Below are 17,548 nucleotides of genomic sequence, written 5' to 3'. Positions count from 1 at the left end.
TTTTTTGACCTAAGGACTTGGCCCTACTTTCTGACTGAAAACTAGAGTAAAGTGGGAGGAAACATGTCTTCTTCCAACACACAGAGAAGTCTTTGCTTTTCCAACTGATCACTCAAAGGAGTACAGCTATACTATGAAATGGTATTACACGCCATTGCAATCAATTTTTTCGTTTTTAGCTGCGTTCAATCAGAACAGACAGAAGGTATTGTAAAATCTCCTCCGAGCCAGAGTTGAACCAGCGACCTAAGGATTCCTGTTCCCATACACCTACAGTCCTCCGCTCTACCAACTGAGCTATCGAAGGGATCACATGTGCAGTGTCTGGTTTGTTGGACCATCGGATACATGGGACCTAACAGAGTCTGTGTTTTGCAAGAATTCCATGTTGCAAGGACTTGAACATAACAAAACTGTATCTGTCTGACTCTACATGTTCCTTCATGCCTGAGGCACTGAACATATTTCACATCAACATGAGTATCCTTCCTTTTTCCAACTCTTGGGCTGCGTTCAGACGCAGGGGAGTACAGGGAGCAATTTTGAGAAATTGATACTAGAGCATAGGACTGTGTTTTTTTGAATGTCACTTACCTTACTGTTGGTAGATCCAACGCTGTTGGACCATGGGATTGCACCCAACTTTTTCTCTGAAAATTGTCCTAACCTGTCTGGAACATGTCTTATGTTCGCTGTGTGTTACACTGCATGGGCACTGACTTAGAACCCTTCACCTTATCAAGTCAAAGGGAGTACAGGAAGCTGTTTTGATATTTCCCATACACCTACAGTGTCCCTCAAATGTATACTTGATTGTAGGACGGTGGGAGTTTAATGTCAGCGACCTTTAATGTAGATCAGTCTTTTTTGACCTAAGGACTTGGCCCTACTTTCTGACTGAAAACTAGAGTAAAGTGGGAGGAAACATGTCTTCTTCCAACACACAGAGAAGTCTTTGCTTTTCCAACTGATCACTCAAAGGAGTACAGCTATACTATGAAATGGTATTACACGCCATTGCAATCAATTTTTTCGTTTTTAGCTGCGTTCAATCAGAACAGACAGAAGGTATTGTAAAATCTCCTCCGAGCCGGAGTTGAACTAGCGACCTAAGGATTCCTGTTCCCATACACCTACAGTCCTCCACTCTACCAACTGAGCTATCGAAGGGATCACATGTGCAGTGTCTGGTTTGTTGGACCATCGGATACATGGGACCTAACAGAGTCTGTGTTTTGCAAGAATTCCATGTTGCAAGGACTTGAACATAACAAAACTGTATCTGTCTGACTCTACATGTTCCTTCATGCCTGAGGCACTGAACATATTTCACATCAACATGAGTATCCTTCCTTTTTCCAACTCTTGGGCTGCGTTCAGACGCAGGGGAGTACAGGGAGCAATTTTGAGAAATTGATACTAGAGCATAGGACTGTGTTTTTTTGAATGTCACTTACCTTACTGTTGGTAGATCCAACGCTGTTGGACCATGGGATTGCACCCAACTTTTTCTCTGAAAATTGTCCTAACCTGTCTGGAACATGTCTTATGTTCGCTGTGTGTTACACTGCATGGGCACCTATAGCTACTGACTTAGAACCCTTCACCTTATCAAGTCAAAGGGAGTACAGGAAGCTGTTTTGATATTTCCCATACACCTACAGTGTCCCTCAAATGTATACTTGATTGTAGGACGGTGGGAGTTTAATGTCAGCGACCTTTAATGTAGATCAGTCTTTTTTGACCTAAGGACTTGGCCCTACTTTCTGACTGAAAACTAGAGTAAAGTGGGAGGAAACATGTCTTCTTCCAACACACAGAGAAGTCTTTGCTTTTCCAACTGATCACTCAAAGGAGTACAGCTATACTATGAAATGGTATTACACGCCATTGCAATCAATTTTTTCGTTTTTAGCTGCGTTCAATCAGAACAGACAGAAGGTATTGTAAAATCTCCTCCGAGCCGGAGTTGAACCAGCGACCTAAGGATTCCTGTTCCCATACACCTACAGTCCTCCGCTCTACCAACTGAGCTATCGAAGGGATCACATGTGCAGTGTCTGGTTTGTTGGACCATCGGATACATGGGACCTAACAGAGTCTGTGTTTTGCAAGAATTCCATGTTGCAAGGACTTGAACATAACAAAACTGTATCTGTCTGACTCTACATGTTCCTTCATGCCTGAGGCACTGAACATATTTCACATCAACATGAGTATCCTTCCTTTTTCCAACTCTTGGGCTGCGTTCAGACGCAGGGGAGTACAGGGAGCAATTTTGAGAAATTGATACTAGAGCATAGGACTGTGTTTTTTTGAATGTCACTTACCTTACTGTTGGTAGATCCAACGCTGTTGGACCATGGGATTGCACCCAACTTTTTCTCTGAAAATTGTCCTAACCTGTCTGGAACATGTCTTATGTTCGCTGTGTGTTACACTGCATGGGCACTGACTTAGAACCCTTCACCTTATCAAGTCAAAGGGAGTACAGGAAGCTGTTTTGATATTTCCCATACACCTACAGTGTCCCTCAAATGTATACTTGATTGTAGGACGGTGGGAGTTTAATGTTAGCGACCTTTAATGTAGATCAGTCTTTTTTGACCTAAGGACTTGGCCCTACTTTCTGACTGAAAACTAGAGTAAAGTGGGAGGAAACATGTCTTCTTCCAACACACAGAGAAGTCTTTGCTTTTCCAACTGATCACTCAAAGGAGTACAGCTATACTATGAAATGGTATTACACGCCATTGCAATCAATTTTTTCGTTTTTAGCTGCGTTCAATCAGAACAGACAGAAGGTATTGTAAAATCTCCTCCGAGCCGGAGTTGAACCAGCGACCTAAGGATTCCTGTTCCCATACACCTACAGTCCTCCGCTCTACCAACTGAGCTATCGAAGGGATCACATGTGCAGTGTCTGGTTTGTTGGACCATCGGATACATGGGACCTAACAGAGTCTGTGTTTTGCAAGAATTCCATGTTGCAAGGACTTGAACATAACAAAACTGTATCTGTCTGACTCTACATGTTCCTTCATGCCTGAGGCACTGAACATATTTCACATCAACATGAGTATCCTTCCTTTTTCCAACTCTTGGGCTGCGTTCAGACGCAGGGGAGTACAGGGAGCAATTTTGAGAAATTGATACTAGAGCATAGGACTGTGTTTTTTTGAATGTCACTTACCTTACTGTTGGTAGATCCAACGCTGTTGGACCATGGGATTGCACCCAACTTTTTCTCTGAAAATTGTCCTAACCTGTCTGGAACATGTCTTATGTTCGCTGTGTGTTACACTGCATGGGCACTGACTTAGAACCCTTCACCTTATCAAGTCAAAGGGAGTACAGGAAGCTGTTTTGATATTTCCCATACACCTACAGTGTCCCTCAAATGTATACTTGATTGTAGGACGGTGGGAGTTTAATGTCAGCGACCTTTAATGTAGATCAGTCTTTTTTGACCTAAGGACTTGGCCCTACTTTCTGACTGAAAACTAGAGTAAAGTGGGAGGAAACATGTCTTCTTCCAACACACAGAGAAGTCTTTGCTTTTCCAACTGATCACTCAAAGGAGTACAGCTATACTATGAAATGGTATTACACGCCATTGCAATCAATTTTTTCGTTTTTAGCTGCGTTCAATCAGAACAGACAGAAGGTATTGTAAAATCTCCTCCAAGCCGGAGTTGAACCAGCGACCTAAGGATTCCTGTTCCCATACACCTACAGTCCTCCACTCTACCAACTGAGCTATCGAAGGGATCACATGTGCAGTGTCTGGTTTGTTGGACCATCGGATACATGGGACCTAACAGAGTCTGTGTTTTGCAAGAATTCCATGTTGCAAGGACTTGAACATAACAAAACTGTATCTGTCTGACTCTACATGTTCCTTCATGCCTGAGGCACTGAACATATTTCACATCAACATGAGTATCCTTCCTTTTTCCAACTCTTGGGCTGCGTTCAGACGCAGGGGAGTACAGGGAGCAATTTTGAGAAATTGATACTAGAGCATAGGACTGTGTTTTTTTTGAATGTCACTTACCTTACTGTTGGTAGATCCAATGCTGTTGGACCATGGGATTGCACCCAACTTTTTCTCTGAAAATTGTCCTAACCTGTCTGGAACATGTCTTATGTTCGCTGTGTGTTACACTGCATGGGCACCTATAGCTACTGACTTAGAACCCTTCACCTTATCAAGTCAAAGGGAGTACAGGAAGCTGTTTTGATATTTCCCATACACCTACAGTGTCCCTCAAATGTATACTTGATTGTAGGACGGTGGGAGTTTAATGTCAGCGACCTTTAATGTAGATCAGTCTTTTTTGACCTAAGGACTTGGCCCTACTTTCTGACTGAAAACTAGAGTAAAGTGGGAGGAAACATGTCTTCTTCCAACACACAGAGAAGTCTTTGCTTTTCCAACTGATCACTCAAAGGAGTACAGCTATACTATGAAATGGTATTACACGCCATTGCAATCAATTTTTTCGTTTTTAGCTGCGTTCAATCAGAACAGACAGAAGGTATTGTAAAATTTCCTCCGAGCCGGAGTTGAACTAGCGACCTAAGGATTCCTGTTCCCATACACCTACAGTCCTCCGCTCTACCAACTGAGCTATCGAAGGGCTTACATGTGCAGTGTCTGGTTTGTTGGACCATCGGATACATGGGACCTAACAGAGTCTGTGTTTTGCAAGAATTCCATGTTGCAAGGACTTGAACATAACAAAACTGTATCTGTCTGACTCTACATGTTCCTTCATGCCTGAGGCACTGAACATATTTCACATCAACATGAGTATCCTTCCTTTTTCCAACTCTTGGGCTGCGTTCAGACGCAGGGGAGTACAGGGAGCAATTTTGAGAAATTGATACTAGAGCATAGGACTGTGTTTTTTTGAATGTCACTTACCTTACTGTTGGTAGATCCAACGCTGTTGGACCATGGGATTGCACCCAACTTTTTCTCTGAAAATTGTCCTAACCTGTCTGGAACATGTCTTATGTTCGCTGTGTGTTACACTGCATGGGCACTGACTTAGAACCCTTCACCTTATCAAGTCAAAGGGAGTACAGGAAGCTGTTTTGATATTTCCCATACACCTACAGTGTCCCTCAAATGTATACTTGATTGTAGGACGGTGGGAGTTTAATGTTAGCGACCTTTAATGTAGATCAGTCTTTTTTGACCTAAGGACTTGGCCCTACTTTCTGACTGAAAACTAGAGTAAAGTGGGAGGAAACATGTCTTCTTCCAACACACAGAGAAGTCTTTGCTTTTCCAACTGATCACTCAAAGGAGTACAGCTATACTATGAAATGGTATTACACGCCATTGCAATCAATTTTTTCGTTTTTAGCTGCGTTCAATCAGAACAGACAGAAGGTATTGTAAAATCTCCTCCGAGCCGGAGTTGAACCAGCGACCTAAGGATTCCTGTTCCCATACACCTACAGTCCTCCGCTCTACCAACTGAGCTATCGAAGGGATCACATGTGCAGTGTCTGGTTTGTTGGACCATCGGATACATGGGACCTAACAGAGTCTGTGTTTTGCAAGAATTCCATGTTGCAAGGACTTGAACATAACAAAACTGTATCTGTCTGACTCTACATGTTCCTTCATGCCTGAGGCACTGAACATATTTCACATCAACATGAGTATCCTTCCTTTTTCCAACTCTTGGGCTGCGTTCAGACGCAGGGGAGTACAGGGAGCAATTTTGAGAAATTGATACTAGAGCATAGGACTGTGTTTTTTTGAATGTCACTTACCTTACTGTTGGTAGATCCAACGCTGTTGGACCATGGGATTGCACCCAACTTTTTCTCTGAAAATTGTCCTAACCTGTCTGGAACATGTCTTATGTTCGCTGTGTGTTACACTGCATGGGCACCTATAGCTACTGACTTAGAACCCTTCACCTTATCAAGTCAAAGGGAGTACAGGAAGCTGTTTTGATATTTCCCATACACCTACAGTGTCCCTCAAATGTATACTTGATTGTAGGACGGTGGGAGTTTAATGTCAGCGACCTTTAATGTAGATCAGTCTTTTTTGACCTAAGGACTTGGCCCTACTTTCTGACTGAAAACTAGAGTAAAGTGGGAGGAAACATGTCTTCTTCCAACACACAGAGAAGTCTTTGCTTTTCCAACTGATCACTCAAAGGAGTACAGCTATACTATGAAATGGTATTACACGCCATTGCAATCAATTTTTTCGTTTTTAGCTGCGTTCAATCAGAACAGACAGAAGGTATTGTAAAATCTCCTCCGAGCCGGAGTTGAACCAGCGACCTAAGGATTCCTGTTCCCATACACCTACAGTCCTCCGCTCTACCAACTGAGCTATCGAAGGGATCACATGTGCAGTGTCTGGTTTGTTGGACCATCGGATACATGGGACCTAACAGAGTCTGTGTTTTGCAAGAATTCCATGTTGCAAGGACTTGAACATAACAAAACTGTATCTGTCTGACTCTACATGTTCCTTCATGCCTGAGGCACTGAACATATTTCACATCAACATGAGTATCCTTCCTTTTTCCAACTCTTGGGCTGCGTTCAGACGCAGGGGAGTACAGGGAGCAATTTTGAGAAATTGATACTAGAGCATAGGACTGTGTTTTTTTGAATGTCACTTACCTTACTGTTGGTAGATCCAACGCTGTTGGACCATGGGATTGCACCCAACTTTTTCTCTGAAAATTGTCCTAACCTGTCTGGAACATGTCTTATGTTCGCTGTGTGTTACACTGCATGGGCACTGACTTAGAACCCTTCACCTTATCAAGTCAAAGGGAGTACAGGAAGCTGTTTTGATATTTCCCATACACCTACAGTGTCCCTCAAATGTATACTTGATTGTAGGACGGTGGGAGTTTAATGTCAGCGACCTTTAATGTAGATCAGTCTTTTTTGACCTAAGGACTTGGCCCTACTTTCTGACTGAAAACTAGAGTAAAGTGGGAGGAAACATGTCTTCTTCCAACACACAGAGAAGTCTTTGCTTTTCCAACTGATCACTCAAAGGAGTACAGCTATACTATGAAATGGTATTACACGCCATTGCAATCAATTTTTTCGTTTTTAGCTGCGTTCAATCAGAACAGACAGAAGGTTTTGTAAAATCTCCTCCGAGCCAGAGTTGAACCAGCGACCTAAGGATTCCTGTTCCCATACACCTACAGTCCTCCGCTCTACCAACTGAGCTATCGAAGGGATCACATGTGCAGTGTCTGGTTTGTTGGACCATCGGATACATGGGACCTAACAGAGTGTGTTTTGCAAGAATTCCATGTTGCAAGGACTTGAACATAACAAAACTGTATCTGTCTGACTCTACATGTTCCTTCATGCCTGAGGCACTGAACATATTTCACATCAACATGAGTATCCTTCCTTTTTCCAACTCTTGGGCTGCGTTCAGACGCAGGGGAGTACAGGGAGCAATTTTGAGAAATTGATACTAGAGCATAGGACTGTGTTTTTTTGAATGTCACTTACCTTACTGTTGGTAGATCCAACGCTGTTGGACCATGGGATTGCACCCAACTTTTTCTCTGAAAATTGTCCTAACCTGTCTGGAACATGTCTTATGTTCGCTGTGTGTTACACTGCATGGGCACCTATAGCTACTGACTTAGAACCCTTCACCTTATCAAGTCAAAGGGAGTACAGGAAGCTGTTTTGATATTTCCCATACACCTACAGTGTCCCTCAAATGTATACTTGATTGTAGGACGGTGGGAGTTTAATGTCAGCGACCTTTAATGTAGATCAGTCTTTTTTGACCTAAGGACTTGGCCCTACTTTCTGACTGAAAACTAGAGTAAAGTGGGAGGAAACATGTCTTCTTCCAACACACAGAGAAGTCTTTGCTTTTCCAACTGATCACTCAAAGGAGTACAGCTATACTATGAAATGGTATTACACGCCATTGCAATCAATTTTTTCGTTTTTAGCTGCGTTCAATCAGAACAGACAGAAGGTATTGTAAAATTTCCTCCGAGCCGGAGTTGAACTAGCGACCTAAGGATTCCTGTTCCCATACACCTACAGTCCTCCGCTCTACCAACTGAGCTATCGAAGGGCTTACATGTGCAGTGTCTGGTTTGTTGGACCATCGGATACATGGGACCTAACAGAGTCTGTGTTTTGCAAGAATTCCATGTTGCAAGGACTTGAACATAACAAAACTGTATCTGTCTGACTCTACATGTTCCTTCATGCCTGAGGCACTGAACATATTTCACATCAACATGAGTATCCTTCCTTTTTCCAACTCTTGGGCTGCGTTCAGACGCAGGGGAGTACAGGGAGCAATTTTGAGAAATTGATACTAGAGCATAGGACTGTGTTTTTTTGAATGTCACTTACCTTACTGTTGGTAGATCCAACGCTGTTGGACCATGGGATTGCACCCAACTTTTTCTCTGAAAATTGTCCTAACCTGTCTGGAACATGTCTTATGTTCGCTGTGTGTTACACTGCATGGGCACCTATAGCTACTGACTTAGAACCCTTCACCTTATCAAGTCAAAGGGAGTACAGGAAGCTGTTTTGATATTTCCCATACACCTACAGTGTCCCTCAAATGTATACTTGATTATAGGACGGTGGGAGTTTAATGTCAGCGACCTTTAATGTAGATCAGTCTTTTTTGACCTAAGGACTTGGCCCTACTTTCTGACTGAAAACTAGAGTAAAGTGGGAGGAAACATGTCTTCTTCCAACACACAGAGAAGTCTTTGCTTTTCCAACTGATCACTCAAAGGAGTACAGCTATACTATGAAATGGTATTACACGCCATTGCAATCAATTTTTTCGTTTTTAGCTGCGTTCAATCAGAACAGACAGAAGGTATTGTAAAATCTCCTCCGAGCCGGAGTTGAACCAGCGACCTAAGGATTCCTGTTCCCATACACCTACAGTCCTCCGCTCTACCAACTGAGCTATCGAAGGGATCACATGTGCAGTGTCTGGTTTGTTGGACCATCGGATACATGGGACCTAACAGAGTCTGTGTTTTGCAAGAATTCCATGTTGCAAGGACTTGAACATAACAAAACTGTATCTGTCTGACTCTACATGTTCCTTCATGCCTGAGGCACTGAACATATTTCACATCAACATGAGTATCCTTCCTTTTTCCAACTCTTGGGCTGCGTTCAGACGCAGGGGAGTACAGGGAGCAATTTTGAGAAATTGATACTAGAGCATAGGACTGTGTTTTTTTGAATGTCACTTACCTTACTGTTGGTAGATCCAATGCTGTTGGACCATGGGATTGCACCCAACTTTTTCTCTGAAAATTGTCCTAACCTGTCTGGAACATGTCTTATGTTCGCTGTGTGTTACACTGCATGGGCACCTATAGCTACTGACTTAGAACCCTTCACCTTATCAAGTCAAAGGGAGTACAGGAAGCTGTTTTGATATTTCCCATACACCTACAGTGTCCCTCAAATGTATACTTGATTGTAGGACGGTGGGAGTTTAATGTCAGCGACCTTTAATGTAGATCAGTCTTTTTTGACCTAAGGACTTGGCCCTACTTTCTGACTGAAAACTAGAGTAAAGTGGGAGGAAACATGTCTTCTTCCAACACACAGAGAAGTCTTTGCTTTTCCAACTGATCACTCAAAGGAGTACAGCTATACTATGAAATGGTATTACACGCCATTGCAATCAATTTTTTCATTTTTAGCTGCGTTCAATCAGAACAGACAGAAGGTATTGTAAAATCTCCTCCGAGCCGGAGTTGAACCAGCGACCTAAGGATTCCTGTTCCCATACACCTACAGTCCTCCGCTCTACCAACTGAGCTATCGAAGGGATCACATGTGCAGTGTCTGGTTTGTTGGACCATCGGATACATGGGACCTAACAGAGTCTGTGTTTTGCAAGAATTCCATGTTGCAAGGACTTGAACATAACAAAACTGTATCTGTCTGACTCTACATGTTCCTTCATGCCTGAGGCACTGAACATATTTCACATCAACATGAGTATCCTTCCTTTTTCCAACTCTTGGGCTGCGTTCAGACGCAGGGGAGTACAGGGAGCAATTTTGAGAAATTGATACTAGAGCATAGGACTGTGTTTTTTTGAATGTCACTTACCTTACTGTTGGTAGATCCAACGCTGTTGGACCATGGGATTGCACCCAACTTTTTCTCTGAAAATTGTCCTAACCTGTCTGGAACATGTCTTATGTTCGCTGTGTGTTACACTGCATGGGCACCTATAGCTACTGACTTAGAACCCTTCACCTTATCAAGTCAAAGGGAGTACAGGAAGCTGTTTTGATATTTCCCATACACCTACAGTGTCCCTCAAATGTATACTTGATTGTAGGACGGTGGGAGTTTAATGTCAGCGACCTTTAATGTAGATCAGTCTTTTTTGACCTAAGGACTTGGCCCTACTTTCTGACTGAAAACTAGAGTAAAGTGGGAGGAAACATGTCTTCTTCCAACACACAGAGAAGTCTTTGCTTTTCCAACTGATCACTCAAAGGAGTACAGCTATACTATGAAATGGTATTACACGCCATTGCAATCAATTTTTTCGTTTTTAGCTGCGTTCAATCAGAACAGACAGAAGGTATTGTAAAATCTCCTCCGAGCCGGAGTTGAACCAGCGACCTAAGGATTCCTGTTCCCATACACCTACAGTCCTCCGCTCTACCAACTGAGCTATCGAAGGGATCACATGTGCAGTGTCTGGTTTGTTGGACCATCGGATACATGGGACCTAACAGAGTCTGTGTTTTGCAAGAATTCCATGTTGCAAGGACTTGAACATAACAAAACTGTATCTGTCTGACTCTACATGTTCCTTCATGCCTGAGGCACTGAACATATTTCACATCAACATGAGTATCCTTCCTTTTTCCAACTCTTGGGCTGCGTTCAGACGCAGGGGAGTACAGGGAGCAATTTTGAGAAATTGATACTAGAGCATAGGACTGTGTTTTTTTGAATGTCACTTACCTTACTGTTGGTAGATCCAACGCTGTTGGACCATGGGATTGCACCCAACTTTTTCTCTGAAAATTGTCCTAACCTGTCTGGAACATGTCTTATGTTCGCTGTGTGTTACACTGCATGGGCACCTATAGCTACTGACTTAGAACCCTTCACCTTATCAAGTCAAAGGGAGTACAGGAAGCTGTTTTGATATTTCCCATACACCTACAGTGTCCCTCAAATGTATACTTGATTGTAGGACGGTGGGAGTTTAATGTCAGCGACCTTTAATGTAGATCAGTCTTTTTTGACCTAAGGACTTGGCCCTACTTTCTGACTGAAAACTAGAGTAAAGTGGGAGGAAACATGTCTTCTTCCAACACACAGAGAAGTCTTTGCTTTTCCAACTGATCACTCAAAGGAGTACAGCTATACTATGAAATGGTATTACACGCCATTGCAATCAATTTTTTCGTTTTTAGCTGCGTTCAATCAGAACAGACAGAAGGTTTTGTAAAATCTCCTCCGAGCCGGAGTTGAACCAGCGACCTAAGGATTCCTGTTCCCATACACCTACAGTCCTCCGCTCTACCAACTGAGCTATCAAAGGGATCACATGTGCAGTGTCTGGTTTGTTGGACCATCGGATACATGGGACCTAACAGAGTCTGTGTTTTGCAAGAATTCCATGTTGCAAGGACTTGAACATAACAAAACTGTATCTGTCTGACTCTACATGTTCCTTCATGCCTGAGGCACTGAACATATTTCACATCAACATGAGTATCCTTCCTTTTTCCAACTCTTGGGCTGCGTTCAGACGCAGGGGAGTACAGGGAGCAATTTTGAGAAATTGATACTAGAGCATAGGACTGTGTTTTTTTGAATGTCACTTACCTTACTGTTGGTAGATCCAACGCTGTTGGACCATGGGATTGCACCCAACTTTTTCTCTGAAAATTGTCCTAACCTGTCTGGAACATGTCTTATGTTCGCTGTGTGTTACACTGCATGGGCACCTATAGCTACTGACTTAGAACCCTTCACCTTATCAAGTCAAAGGGAGTACAGGAAGCTGTTTTGATATTTCCCATACACCTACAGTGTCCCTCAAATGTATACTTGATTATAGGACGGTGGGAGTTTAATGTCAGCGACCTTTAATGTAGATCAGTCTTTTTTGACCTAAGGACTTGGCCCTACTTTCTGACTGAAAACTAGAGTAAAGTGGGAGGAAACATGTCTTCTTCCAACACACAGAGAAGTCTTTGCTTTTCCAACTGATCACTCAAAGGAGTACAGCTATACTATGAAATGGTATTACACGCCATTGCAATCAATTTTTTCGTTTTTAGCTGCGTTCAATCAGAACAGACAGAAGGTATTGTAAAATCTCCTCCGAGCCGGAGTTGAACCAGCGACCTAAGGATTCCTGTTCCCATACACCTACAGTCCTCCGCTCTACCAACTGAGCTATCGAAGGGCTCACATGTGCAGTGTCTGGTTTGTTGGACCATCGGATACATGGGACCTAACAGAGTCTGTGTTTTGCAAGAATTCCATGTTGCAAGGACTTGAACATAACAAAACTGTATCTGTCTGACTCTACATGTTCCTTCATGCCTGAGGCACTGAACATATTTCACATCAACATGAGTATCCTTCCTTTTTCCAACTCTTGGGCTGCGTTCAGACGCAGGGGAGTACAGGGAGCAATTTTGAGAAATTGATACTAGAGCATAGGACTGTGTTTTTTTGAATGTCACTTACCTTACTGTTGGTAGATCCAACGCTGTTGGACCATGGGATTGCACCCAACTTTTTCTCTGAAAATTGTCCTAACCTGTCTGGAACATGTCTTATGTTCGCTGTGTGTTACACTGCATGGGCACCTATAGCTACTGACTTAGAACCCTTCACCTTATCAAGTCAAAGGGAGTACAGGAAGCTGTTTTGATATTTCCCATACACCTACAGTGTCCCTCAAATGTATACTTGATTGTAGGACGGTGGGAGTTTAATGTCAGCGACCTTTAATGTAGATCAGTCTTTTTTGACCTAAGGACTTGGCCCTACTTTCTGACTGAAAACTAGAGTAAAGTGGGAGGAAACATGTCTTCTTCCAACACACAGAGAAGTCTTTGCTTTTCCAACTGATCACTCAAAGGAGTACAGCTATACTATGAAATGGTATTACACGCCATTGCAATCAATTTTTTCGTTTTTAGCTGCGTTCAATCAGAACAGACAGAAGGTATTGTAAAATCTCCTCCGAGCCGGAGTTGAACCAGCGACCTAAGGATTCCTGTTCCCATACACCTACAGTCCTCCGCTCTACCAACTGAGCTATCGAAGGGATCACATGTGCAGTGTCTGGTTTGTTGGACCATCGGATACATGGGACCTAACAGAGTCTGTGTTTTGCAAGAATTCCATGTTGCAAGGACTTGAACATAACAAAACTGTATCTGTCTGACTCTACATGTTCCTTCATGCCTGAGGCACTGAACATATTTCACATCAACATGAGTATCCTTCCTTTTTCCAACTCTTGGGCTGCGTTCAGACGCAGGGGAGTACAGGGAGCAATTTTGAGAAATTGATACTAGAGCATAGGACTGTGTTTTTTTGAATGTCACTTACCTTACTGTTGGTAGATCCAACGCTGTTGGACCATGGGATTGCACCCAACTTTTTCTCTGAAAATTGTCCTAACCTGTCTGGAACATGTCTTATGTTCGCTGTGTGTTACACTGCATGGGCACCTATAGCTACTGACTTAGAACCCTTCACCTTATCAAGTCAAAGGGAGTACAGGAAGCTGTTTTGATATTTCCCATACACCTACAGTGTCCCTCAAATGTATACTTGATTGTAGGACGGTGGGAGTTTAATGTCAGCGACCTTTAATGTAGATCAGTCTTTTTTGACCTAAGGACTTGGCCCTACTTTCTGACTGAAAACTAGAGTAAAGTGGGAGGAAACATGTCTTCTTCCAACACACAGAGAAGTCTTTGCTTTTCCAACTGATCACTCAAAGGAGTACAGCTATACTATGAAATGGTATTACACGCCATTGCAATCAATTTTTTCGTTTTTAGCTGCGTTCAATCAGAACAGACAGAAGGTATTGTAAAATTTCCTCCGAGCCGGAGTTGAACTAGCGACCTAAGGATTCCTGTTCCCATACACCTACAGTCCTCCGCTCTACCAACTGAGCTATCGAAGGGCTTACATGTGCAGTGTCTGGTTTGTTGGACCATCGGATACATGGGACCTAACAGAGTCTGTGTTTTGCAAGAATTCCATGTTGCAAGGACTTGAACATAACAAAACTGTATCTGTCTGACTCTACATGTTCCTTCATGCCTGAGGCACTGAACATATTTCACATCAACATGAGTATCCTTCCTTTTTCCAACTCTTGGGCTGCGTTCAGACGCAGGGGAGTACAGGGAGCAATTTTGAGAAATTGATACTAGAGCATAGGACTGTGTTTTTTTGAATGTCACTTACCTTACTGTTGGTAGATCCAACGCTGTTGGACCATGGGATTGCACCCAACTTTTTCTCTGAAAATTGTCCTAACCTGTCTGGAACATGTCTTATGTTCGCTGTGTGTTACACTGCATGGGCACCTATAGCTACTGACTTAGAACCCTTCACCTTATCAAGTCAAAGGGAGTACAGGAAGCTGTTTTGATATTTCCCATACACCTACAGTGTCCCTCAAATGTATACTTGATTATAGGACGGTGGGAGTTTAATGTCAGCGACCTTTAATGTAGATCAGTCTTTTTTGACCTAAGGACTTGGCCCTACTTTCTGACTGAAAACTAGAGTAAAGTGGGAGGAAACATGTCTTCTTCCAACACACAGAGAAGTCTTTGCTTTTCCAACTGATCACTCAAAGGAGTACAGCTATACTATGAAATGGTATTACACGCCATTGCAATCAATTTTTTCGTTTTTAGCTGCGTTCAATCAGAACAGACAGAAGGTATTGTAAAATCTCCTCCGAGCCGGAGTTGAACCAGCGACCTAAGGATTCCTGTTCCCATACACCTACAGTCCTCCGCTCTACCAACTGAGCTATCGAAGGGATCACATGTGCAGTGTCTGGTTTGTTGGACCATCGGATACATGGGACCTAACAGAGTCTGTGTTTTGCAAGAATTCCATGTTGCAAGGACTTGAACATAACAAAACTGTATCTGTCTGACTCTACATGTTCCTTCATGCCTGAGGCACTGAACATATTTCACATCAACATGAGTATCCTTCCTTTTTCCAACTCTTGGGCTGCGTTCAGACGCAGGGGAGTACAGGGAGCAATTTTGAGAAATTGATACTAGAGCATAGGACTGTGTTTTTTTGAATGTCACTTACCTTACTGTTGGTAGATCCAACGCTGTTGGACCATGGGATTGCACCCAACTTTTTCTCTGAAAATTGTCCTAACCTGTCTGGAACATGTCTTATGTTCGCTGTGTGTTACACTGCATGGGCACCTATAGCTACTGACTTAGAACCCTTCACCTTATCAAGTCAAAGGGAGTACAGGAAGCTGTTTTGATATTTCCCATACACCTACAGTGTCCCTCAAATGTATACTTGATTGTAGGACGGTGGGAGTTTAATGTCAGCGACCTTTAATGTAGATCAGTCTTTTTTGACCTAAGGACTTGGCCCTACTTTCTGACTGAAAACTAGAGTAAAGTGGGAGGAAACATGTCTTCTTCCAACACACAGAGAAGTCTTTGCTTTTCCAACTGATCACTCAAAGGAGTACAGCTATACTATGAAATGGTATTACACGCCATTGCAATCAATTTTTTCGTTTTTAGCTGCGTTCAATCAGAACAGACAGAAGGTTTTGTAAAATGTCCTCCGAGCCGGAGTTGAACCAGCGACCTAAGGATTCCTGTTCCCATACACCTACAGTCCTCCGCTCTACCAACTGAGCTATCGAAGGGATCACATGTGCAGTGTCTGGTTTGTTGGACCATCGGATACATGGGACCTAACAGAGTCTGTGTTTTGCAAGAATTCCATGTTGCAAGGACTTGAACATAACAAAACTGTATCTGTCTGACTCTACATGTTCCTTCATGCCTGAGGCACTGAACATATTTCACATCAACATGAGTATCCTTCCTTTTTCCAACTCTTGGGCTGCGTTCAGACGCAGGGGAGTACAGGGAGCAATTTTGAGAAAATGATACTAGAGCATAGGACTGTGTTTTTTTGAATGTCACTTACCTTACTGTTGGTAGATCCAACGCTGTTGGACCATGGGATTGCACCCAACTTTTTCTCTGAAAATTGTCCTAACCTGTCTGGAACATGTCTTATGTTCGCTGTGTGTTACACTGCATGGGCACCTATAGCTACTGACTTAGAACCCTTCACCTTATCAAGTCAAAGGGAGTACAGGAAGCTGTTTTGATATTTCCCATACACCTACAGTGTCCCTCAAATGTATACTTGATTATAGGACGGTGGGAGTTTAATGTCAGCGACCTTTAATGTAGATCAGTCTTTTTTGACCTAAGGACTTGGCCCTACTTTCTGACTGAAAACTAGAGTAAAGTGGGAGGAAACATGTCTTCTTCCAACACACAGAGAAGTCTTTGCTTTTCCAACTGATCACTCAAAGGAGTACAGCTATACTATGAAATGGTATTACACGCCATTGCAATCAATTTTTTCGTTTTTAGCTGCGTTCAATCAGAACAGACAGAAGGTATTGTAAAATCTCCTCCGAGCCGGAGTTGAACCAGCGACCTAAGGATTCCTGTTCCCATACACCTACAGTCCTCCGCTCTACCAACTGAGCTATCGAAGGGATCACATGTGCAGTGTCTGGTTTGTTGGACCATCGGATACATGGGACCTAACAGAGTCTGTGTTTTGCAAGAATTCCATGTTGCAAGGACTTGAACATAACAAAACTGTATCTGTCTGACTCTACATGTTCCTTCATGCCTGAGGCACTGAACATATTTCACATCAACATGAGTATCCTTCCTTTTTCCAACTCTTGGGCTGCGTTCAGACGCAGGGGAGTACAGGGAGCAATTTTGAGAAATTGATACTAGAGCATAGGACTGTGTTTTTTTGAATGTCACTTACCTTACTGTTGGTAGATCCAACGCTGTTGGACCATGGGATTGCACCCAACTTTTTCTCTGAAAATTGTCCTAACCTGTCTGGAACATGTCTTATGTTCGCTGTGTGTTACACTGCATGGGCACCTATAGCTACTGACTTAGAACCCTTCACCTTATCAAGTCAAAGGGAGTACAGGAAGCTGTTTTGATATTTCCCATACACCTACAGTGTCCCTCAAATGTATACTTGATTGTAGGACGGTGGGAGTTTAATGTCAGCGACCTTTAATGTAGATCAGTCTTTTTTGACCTAAGGACTTGGCCCTACTTTCTGACTGAAAACTAGAGTAAAGTGGGAGGAAACATGTCTTCTTCCAACACACAGAGAAGTCTTTGCTTTTCCAACTGATCACTCAAAGGAGTACAGCTATACTATGAAA

At 42.8% G+C, this 17,548-nt stretch overlaps 20 non-coding genes across 20 annotated transcripts; all 20 read right to left on the bottom strand.

The window, feature by feature from the left end:
• Positions 1 to 218: 218 nt before the first annotated feature.
• trnay-gua (transfer RNA tyrosine (anticodon GUA)) lies at positions 219 to 307 on the bottom strand. The gene is given in 2 exon segments: positions 219 to 254; positions 271 to 307. It is a non-coding gene; the product is annotated as a tRNA-Tyr (tRNA).
• Positions 308 to 1,081: 774 nt separating this feature from the next.
• On the bottom strand, positions 1,082 to 1,170 carry trnay-gua (transfer RNA tyrosine (anticodon GUA)). Its single transcript is given in 2 exon segments — positions 1,082 to 1,117; positions 1,134 to 1,170. It is a non-coding gene; the product is annotated as a tRNA-Tyr (tRNA).
• A 784-nt stretch (positions 1,171 to 1,954) lies between these two features.
• Positions 1,955 to 2,043, bottom strand: trnay-gua (transfer RNA tyrosine (anticodon GUA)). Its single transcript is given in 2 exon segments — positions 1,955 to 1,990; positions 2,007 to 2,043. It is a non-coding gene; the product is annotated as a tRNA-Tyr (tRNA).
• A 774-nt stretch (positions 2,044 to 2,817) lies between these two features.
• Positions 2,818 to 2,906, bottom strand: trnay-gua (transfer RNA tyrosine (anticodon GUA)). The gene is given in 2 exon segments: positions 2,818 to 2,853; positions 2,870 to 2,906. It is a non-coding gene; the product is annotated as a tRNA-Tyr (tRNA).
• A 774-nt stretch (positions 2,907 to 3,680) lies between these two features.
• trnay-gua (transfer RNA tyrosine (anticodon GUA)) lies at positions 3,681 to 3,769 on the bottom strand. Its single transcript is given in 2 exon segments — positions 3,681 to 3,716; positions 3,733 to 3,769. It is a non-coding gene; the product is annotated as a tRNA-Tyr (tRNA).
• A 785-nt stretch (positions 3,770 to 4,554) lies between these two features.
• trnay-gua (transfer RNA tyrosine (anticodon GUA)) lies at positions 4,555 to 4,643 on the bottom strand. Its single transcript is given in 2 exon segments — positions 4,555 to 4,590; positions 4,607 to 4,643. It is a non-coding gene; the product is annotated as a tRNA-Tyr (tRNA).
• Positions 4,644 to 5,417: 774 nt separating this feature from the next.
• On the bottom strand, positions 5,418 to 5,506 carry trnay-gua (transfer RNA tyrosine (anticodon GUA)). Its single transcript is given in 2 exon segments — positions 5,418 to 5,453; positions 5,470 to 5,506. It is a non-coding gene; the product is annotated as a tRNA-Tyr (tRNA).
• A 784-nt stretch (positions 5,507 to 6,290) lies between these two features.
• trnay-gua (transfer RNA tyrosine (anticodon GUA)) lies at positions 6,291 to 6,379 on the bottom strand. The gene is given in 2 exon segments: positions 6,291 to 6,326; positions 6,343 to 6,379. It is a non-coding gene; the product is annotated as a tRNA-Tyr (tRNA).
• Positions 6,380 to 7,153: 774 nt separating this feature from the next.
• trnay-gua (transfer RNA tyrosine (anticodon GUA)) lies at positions 7,154 to 7,242 on the bottom strand. The gene is given in 2 exon segments: positions 7,154 to 7,189; positions 7,206 to 7,242. It is a non-coding gene; the product is annotated as a tRNA-Tyr (tRNA).
• A 782-nt stretch (positions 7,243 to 8,024) lies between these two features.
• Positions 8,025 to 8,113, bottom strand: trnay-gua (transfer RNA tyrosine (anticodon GUA)). The gene is given in 2 exon segments: positions 8,025 to 8,060; positions 8,077 to 8,113. It is a non-coding gene; the product is annotated as a tRNA-Tyr (tRNA).
• A 784-nt stretch (positions 8,114 to 8,897) lies between these two features.
• trnay-gua (transfer RNA tyrosine (anticodon GUA)) lies at positions 8,898 to 8,986 on the bottom strand. Its single transcript is given in 2 exon segments — positions 8,898 to 8,933; positions 8,950 to 8,986. It is a non-coding gene; the product is annotated as a tRNA-Tyr (tRNA).
• Positions 8,987 to 9,770: 784 nt separating this feature from the next.
• trnay-gua (transfer RNA tyrosine (anticodon GUA)) lies at positions 9,771 to 9,859 on the bottom strand. The gene is given in 2 exon segments: positions 9,771 to 9,806; positions 9,823 to 9,859. It is a non-coding gene; the product is annotated as a tRNA-Tyr (tRNA).
• A 784-nt stretch (positions 9,860 to 10,643) lies between these two features.
• trnay-gua (transfer RNA tyrosine (anticodon GUA)) lies at positions 10,644 to 10,732 on the bottom strand. The gene is given in 2 exon segments: positions 10,644 to 10,679; positions 10,696 to 10,732. It is a non-coding gene; the product is annotated as a tRNA-Tyr (tRNA).
• Positions 10,733 to 11,516: 784 nt separating this feature from the next.
• trnay-gua (transfer RNA tyrosine (anticodon GUA)) lies at positions 11,517 to 11,605 on the bottom strand. Its single transcript is given in 2 exon segments — positions 11,517 to 11,552; positions 11,569 to 11,605. It is a non-coding gene; the product is annotated as a tRNA-Tyr (tRNA).
• A 784-nt stretch (positions 11,606 to 12,389) lies between these two features.
• On the bottom strand, positions 12,390 to 12,478 carry trnay-gua (transfer RNA tyrosine (anticodon GUA)). Its single transcript is given in 2 exon segments — positions 12,390 to 12,425; positions 12,442 to 12,478. It is a non-coding gene; the product is annotated as a tRNA-Tyr (tRNA).
• Positions 12,479 to 13,262: 784 nt separating this feature from the next.
• Positions 13,263 to 13,351, bottom strand: trnay-gua (transfer RNA tyrosine (anticodon GUA)). The gene is given in 2 exon segments: positions 13,263 to 13,298; positions 13,315 to 13,351. It is a non-coding gene; the product is annotated as a tRNA-Tyr (tRNA).
• A 784-nt stretch (positions 13,352 to 14,135) lies between these two features.
• trnay-gua (transfer RNA tyrosine (anticodon GUA)) lies at positions 14,136 to 14,224 on the bottom strand. The gene is given in 2 exon segments: positions 14,136 to 14,171; positions 14,188 to 14,224. It is a non-coding gene; the product is annotated as a tRNA-Tyr (tRNA).
• Positions 14,225 to 15,008: 784 nt separating this feature from the next.
• On the bottom strand, positions 15,009 to 15,097 carry trnay-gua (transfer RNA tyrosine (anticodon GUA)). Its single transcript is given in 2 exon segments — positions 15,009 to 15,044; positions 15,061 to 15,097. It is a non-coding gene; the product is annotated as a tRNA-Tyr (tRNA).
• Positions 15,098 to 15,881: 784 nt separating this feature from the next.
• Positions 15,882 to 15,970, bottom strand: trnay-gua (transfer RNA tyrosine (anticodon GUA)). The gene is given in 2 exon segments: positions 15,882 to 15,917; positions 15,934 to 15,970. It is a non-coding gene; the product is annotated as a tRNA-Tyr (tRNA).
• Positions 15,971 to 16,754: 784 nt separating this feature from the next.
• Positions 16,755 to 16,843, bottom strand: trnay-gua (transfer RNA tyrosine (anticodon GUA)). The gene is given in 2 exon segments: positions 16,755 to 16,790; positions 16,807 to 16,843. It is a non-coding gene; the product is annotated as a tRNA-Tyr (tRNA).
• Positions 16,844 to 17,548: the final 705 nt, after the last annotated feature.

The sequence above is a fragment of the Rhamphochromis longiceps genome, linkage group LG10, assembly GCF_057381845.1.
Source record: "Rhamphochromis longiceps isolate RC_006_pf linkage group LG10, R_longiceps_female_GT1.1, whole genome shotgun sequence".
NCBI classification, from domain to species: domain Eukaryota; kingdom Metazoa; phylum Chordata; class Actinopteri; order Cichliformes; family Cichlidae; genus Rhamphochromis; species Rhamphochromis longiceps.
This window is presented reverse-complemented; position numbering and strand designations above follow the sequence as displayed.